Genomic DNA, 6,971 nt, shown 5'->3' with positions numbered 1-6,971 from the left:
AGAGAAAAGGGTGATTTTATCAGACAGAATTATCTCAATAATTCAGGGCACTAGGATGTATTAAATTATTCAGTAAAAATATAATGACAAAAAGACACACAATTCATATAACATGTATATAAAACAGTGTATGTAATTAATATAAAGAAAAATCAGGTTATTATTACTGATTGATAGTTACAATCCACTTAAGCAATAGAATAAGACATTATTTACTATTGAAGCCTTAGAAAAGAAAATAAGACAAAATCAATCACTGATCAAAACACCTATTATGCCAAAATATTTGATGCCAACTTATCTTTTATTTTCAGGGGAAATTTTAAAAAACACTACAAAAACATGCTATTATAAAGATAACATATAGCTTGTGATATGTAATCACATAGTCTGATAATGTTACTTTGATGCCAAATATAATGTAAGAGATATAAACATTCAATTTTATTGGCAACTACCAAAATCCTATTGAAAGGCATTGTTGTAGGCACCTTGGAAAGAAAATATGCAGGACCTCTGGAAGGCAGAGATGATTAAAGCCAAAATAATTTTACTTGTTGTGTTGGGGATGTTTGAATATTTGAAAATATTTTTAGTTAGAAGAATTAAAGAAGAATTCATATTGACAGTTACTTTTTAGTTGGGTCTTACTCTTAGCACAATCATATTCTGTATCTGCAAGATAATTTTTATAAATTAAAAACATTATCATATTTAATGTATGAAGAGTACTTAATGCTTTAATCAATGCTTCTGAACATGTGCATGGAGGTCCCTAAAGACACTTTCATGTGGTCCCTTTCTCTAATTTACATATCTGTGTGAACCATAATTTTCTTCAATTACAAAACCTGAAATGACATTTCACAACAGATTGTATGCACAAACTGATATGAAAATCCAGCTGTGAACAACAAAGGAAATAATAGAGACATCTTTTTTTAAGTAAAACAATGTCATTCTTCTTATTTTTTCTTATTTGAAAAATATTTTTTCAGGAAAATGTATTATTTATGTTAATGTAATAAATTATTTTTGTTATTTAAAATTAATATATGTATTTTTTAATTTCCTGTTTTACTTTCTAACAGAATAAAGTGATAGTTATAATCCACATCAACATAAGCTCTTTGAGGAGCTTTTTTCCCCACTTCCTTTTTAAAAAAATATTTATTGGTGAGAGTATTACAGATATCTCTCCCTTTTTCCCCCCAATTTCCCTTCTCCACTGAAGCCCACCTAACCCCTGACCTTCATCACCCTATTGTCTTTTTCCATGGGTAACACATATATGTGTATAAGTTCTTTGGTTAATCTTTTCCCACCCACCCTCAGCCCTCCTTCCCTCTGAGATTCATCAGCCATGTTTCCATGACTCTGGTTCTATTTTATTCATTAATTTATTTTGTTCCTTAGATTCCTTATTCATTTATTTTGATTTTTAGATTCAATTGTTGATAGATATATATTTATTGCCATTTTATTTTTCTTATTTTTGATTTCTTCTTCTTCTTCTTCTTCTTCTTCTTCTTCTTCTTCTTCTTCTTCTTCTTCTTCTTCTTCTTCTTCTTCTTCTTCTTCTTCTTCTTCTTCTTCTTCTTCTTCTTCTTCTTCTTCTTCTTCTTCTTCTTCTTCTTCTTCTTCTTCTTCTTCTTCTTCTTCTTCTTCTTCTTCTTCTTCTTCTTCTTCTTCTTCTTCTTCTTCTTCTTCTTCTTCTTCTTCTTCTTCTTCTTCTTCTTCTTCTTCTTCTTCTTCTTCTTCTTCTTCTTCTTCTTCTTCTTCTTCTTCTTCTTCTTCTTCTTCTTCTTCTTCTTCTTCTTCTTCTTCTTCTTCTTCTTCTTCTTCTTCTTCTTCTTCTTCTTCTTCTTCTTCTTCTTCTTCTTCTTCTTCTTCTTCTTCTTCTTCTTCTTCTTCTTCTTCTTCTTCTTCTTCTTCTTCTTCTTCTTCTTCTTCTTCTTCTTCTTCTTCTTCTTCTTCTTCTTCTTCTTCTTCTTCTTCTTCTTCTTCTTCTTCTTCTTCTTCTTCTTCTTCTTCTTCTTCTTCTTCTTCTTCTTCTTCTTCTTCTCCTTCAACATTTCATGTAATACTGGTTTTGTGGTGATGAACTCCTTTAGCTTTATCTTGTCTCTGAAGTTATTTATCTGACCTTCAATTCTAAAAGAGAACTTTTCTGGGTAGAATAATCTTGGTAGTAGGTCCTTGTTTTGCACCACTTTGAATTTTTCTTGCCAATCCCTTCTTGCCTGCAAAGTTTCTGTTGTGAAATCAGCTGACAGTTTATGAGCACTACCTTGTAGGTAACTAACTGCTTTTCTCTTGCTACTTTTAAGATTATAACTTTGTCTTTAACCCTTGGCATATTAATTATGGTGTGTCTTGGTGTGGACCTATTTGGGTTTATCTTGTTTGGGACTTTTTGTGCTTCCTGGACTTGTAAGTCTATTTCTTTCACCAAGTAGGGGAAGTTTTATGTCATAATTTCTTCAAATAGGTTTTCAATTTCTTCCTCCCTCTCTCCTCCTTCTGGCACCTGCATGATTCTAATATTGGTATGCTTGAAGTTGTCACCAAAGCTCCTTACACTATCTTCATATTTTGGGATTCTTTTTTCTTTTTTCTCTTCTGATTAGGTGTTTTTTCTTCCTCATATTCCAAATCACTGATTTGGTTCTCAATGTCCTCTATTCTACTGTTGATTCCCTATACATTACTCTTTATTTTAGCTAGTGCATCCTTAATTTCTGATTGTTCCTTTTTTATTTCTTTGATGTTCTTATTAAATTCCTTGACATTCTCACTAAGTTCCTTGACATTCTCACTAAGTTCCTTAAAGCTCTCTTTAAGTTATAGGGCAGGCTGAGTTCAGTGGTTACTTGTTTGAGAGATTTTAGGAAAGTCTGAGTCCTGACCAGGACAGGCCATTCATATGGAAAAGCCCCTGCAAACTGCTTGAGTGGGGGACTGCAAATTGGGTAAGGATTTCAGAGAATCACTAGGGCTGGGTGAACAGTGTGGGAAGGTTGATGAAGACTTAGATATGTTGCCTGCCAGTCAGCTTTTGGCAGAGGAACAATGACCTCTGCCAGCATTTTTTTCTGGGAGAAAGCTTCCCCCCACCCCAGTTCTTGTCAGACAATTTAGTTCCTCCCCTTATGTCCCTGGATTCTTTCAAGCTGCAGCTCCAGTGCTGGAGCTCAGAGGGAGTGAGTCTGAGTAAGTTTGTGCACAGGGCATTTAAGAGGAACCACCTGGGTCTCCAGATGCTTCTGTGTCACTCAGCCAAAATCCCTGCTGGTGTTTATATCCTAAAGTTATAGGGACTTCTCTCCCTGGCACTGGAACTCTGGGATGACAGTTCTGGTGTGAAGCTGAGACCCCTTGATCCTCACAGGAGGCTTCCTCTCTAAGATATCCCTTCCGATTAAAAATATGCTACACATGGGTGTTGAACCAGCCTGTTTTGTGCCTCCACCCCTCCTACCAGTCTCAATGTACTCTCTTCTTTAATTCTCTAGTTGTAGGGCTTCCATTCAGCCAGATTTCAGGTGGTTCTGAATGATAGTTGTTCTGTATTTTAGTTGTAATTTTGATGTGATTGTGGAAGGTGGCAAGTACTAGATTTACCTACACCGCCATCTTGGTTCCTCCTCCTACCTCTTTGAGGTTCTTAATCATTTGTTTAAATGTATAGGGGGTCTTGGATTTAAAGCCTTTTAGAATTTTTCTTTAAAAGTTCCTCCTTTAATTATATAATTACCAGGAAGAGGAAGCCATGAAGGCGCACTGCTCAGATCTCCCTTCAAGGTAACTTGCTGCAAGAAGGTAGGTGACACACAATCAGCCTCGAACTGCATAATGTCTAGTGTAGGATTTTATTAACAGGCATTCTTTGCTCTGGGCCCTTGCTGAGACTCTCAGACCTGAACTACACAGTCTAAACTTTGAGACCTTCTTCCTTCCTCCTTTTTTATAAATGTCAGATTTGCATCATGGCCTGAAGTTTCTATCATCTACTCCTTTCTCCTCTCCCTGCTAGTTTTCATAGGAATTTCTTCTAGTAAGTCTCTTGCACATCCAATTTCATCTTGATGCCTACCTCTTAAAGAATCTGAACTATAATATATATTTAGTCAGGGGAACTATATCATAATTGATGACTGTGTGATATTTTGACATCCTAGAAGTGCAATCTCATTTGTATATTATTCTGCTCTCAACTTTGGCCATATAGAATTCCTTGCACATTTATATGGGATTTGTATTTGAAAGTAGGATATATTTCATTTATTATATAAAATCGTTTATTCCCTTTTTCTGCAATCTCTGTCAAAACATTCCCTTGTTATCTATGCCTCACAGTAGTTTCATATTGTTTTATTTTTAATTATTTACTTTTTGGTTTTGTTTTAGAGGTTTTGAGATGCATTTTCAGGAGTGGCCATTGTAGAAAGAATAGATGATAGAACAAGAGAATCCTAAGGAGGTAGTTTCCATTACTGCCTTTTTCAATTCAAAAAAAAATGACTCTTCTTTATAGAATTCATAAATTTGAAATTGATAAAATATTTCCTTTTAAAGTGAGAAAATACTAAAAAATAAATGAATAAACCCACTGCCGATTTGATCTGAATTTTATATATTAAGAAATACATAATGTTGATCTTTATGTAGCCAATAATACCAAGACATCAAACCCTCAGTAATACTTTATTTAATTCTATTATGATTTTATTAATGGAAGAGTGTACTATTATATCTATTGTTTTGTGGCCTGAAAATGAAATGTTCTCATCATTAGAATATGTGTGATCCTAAGTGATGCATAATGTACAACCAAAAAAAACAAAAAACCTTTCTCAATGTCTGAAAGAAATGAAATAAATGATTTTAGTGCTGCTTGATAATATTTCCAAAATCATTTGATATGATTTCTTAGATGGCAATGTGTCAGTGGAACAATACTAGAAATCAAAGGATAAGTACAGGGAATTGTGTAAAAGTTCATAAGCAACTGATGATTTTTGCCATTGTCTTTGATAACTGCACTTAAATTTTACTTTTGAACTACATTTTTAGGGAATTTTTATTCATTTAGAAACATGTAGTCAATTTACCAAAAATATAATGAGAGGATAGCTTTTTGATAATGACCTTCTTCATACACAAAATTCATGTACAACTTCTAGTTATATTATTATGAAAATATCAGAGGTGTATAATAACTCTTTGGTATTATGATGACATCAATTATCAGGAATTTTTACTCAGCAGTTGATCAAGAACAACACAAAACCAAAAAAAAGCACAAAAATATGACACAAAATGCATAAAAAATAAGACAAAGTACTATTTATTGTTCGAAGCCACTGACTGATAAATACAACAGTTTATTTCTAGTTATCTGCAACAAAGAATTACGAGCCAACAAAAAAGAAAGAAGAGAGAGAGAGAGAGAGAGAGAGAGAAATAAAACAGCTCCTAGAATGGTGCAGGTACCTGTGGTTTGAGTATCTGACCATGGGACATCAAGTGAATATGTGCCACACCTTGTCACACCTCATTATCAGATGGAATATTTCAAGATCACTGAGTCATAATAAGAATAGATGGATCAGCATCATCAGCATCTTTTGAGATTAACAAAATTCACAATAACATTGCCAAGTATTAACGTGGGTGTGAAGAAGGTAATCTGAATACATTATTGTTGACCATCTAAATGTGGATATCTTTTGCAAAGAACATTTGAAAATTGGTTTTATAATTTTTGAAAATACTGTAATTTTATTTCTTGGGATGTATGTTGAGAAAACTCTAAGAAGAAAAAATAGTTCAAATACCTAAGTACAAAAATATTTATGTGTCATATATCAGATAGGATAACACTCTGTAGAACCTAAAGTACAACCTAAAGTTTCAAGAAAAGAGCCAGGCTTCAGAGCATTTAATTAATTAATTTTTTGCATATGCATTCTTCCTGAGTGTCCTATGATTTTTAAATATTGCTTCTGCAATTTCTTGCTTTTTTTTTTAAGCTTCCATTCCCCCCATTCAATCCACACTAATATGACTTATGGTTTCACAATTTGCCCCAAACAGTCCTACTAGCATCTCCATTGATAACTATTTGTCTCTGAGAAAGTTTTATACCAGCATAGATAACATATTCTGACATCTAACCTTAATCTCCAGCCTCATCTCAAACAGCCTTATATCCATCTTACTCTCCTTCCCACTGTCCACTCCAGTTTATGTCTTTAGAAAGTTTCTTTTACATCCAGGCGTGTTTGATGCTAAGTTTGACTTACCTAACTCTAACACCATTAACATTTCCCATAGCTTTTCATTGTACTGCAGATGAAGGACAAAATCCTTAACCTGATTGGCAAGGTCCTGTACTGTATGGTCCCTGTCAGCTTCTCCAGCATCTTTGGCCACTTTCTTTTTTCTTCCACACTGGCCTTCCTTCAGTTTCTGGAACACGCCCTTGTCCTCCAACATGAAACTTTTGCACACATTAATTCCTTTCTTGAGAAATTTTATCACCTCCGCTTTTGCTTTAGAAAGGAGCTAAATTCTGGTTTATGTTGGATGCTGTTGTTAATCCTCCAAATGAGATAATTTTTCTTGGTTACACTCTCTAGTAGAATCATGCTTTCAGCTCCCCTGTGCCACATTTTTTGTAGGAAGTAGCTCATTTCATAATTTTACAATAAGTCATGCAATTATTTAAATAATATTTGTTAAAATTATATATTTAAATATCTAAATTACATTTTTATTCATATGAGTATTTGATTAATATATCTAACAAAACTGTAATTGTGGTTAGAATTGATATTTTGCTTTTATCAGCATATAACTCCCAGTGTCAAACATGTAGTGGGGGCCTAGAAATATTTTTGAGCATTTCTTATTTAGTTATATGTCAGTGGTTCTCAACCTTGGCTGCACATTAGAATCACCTGGGA

Source organism: Myotis brandtii, unplaced genomic scaffold (genome assembly GCF_000412655.1).
Source record: "Myotis brandtii unplaced genomic scaffold, ASM41265v1 scaffold2189, whole genome shotgun sequence".
NCBI lineage: Eukaryota > Metazoa > Chordata > Mammalia > Chiroptera > Vespertilionidae > Myotis > Myotis brandtii.
Note: the sequence above shows the minus strand (reverse complement) of the source record.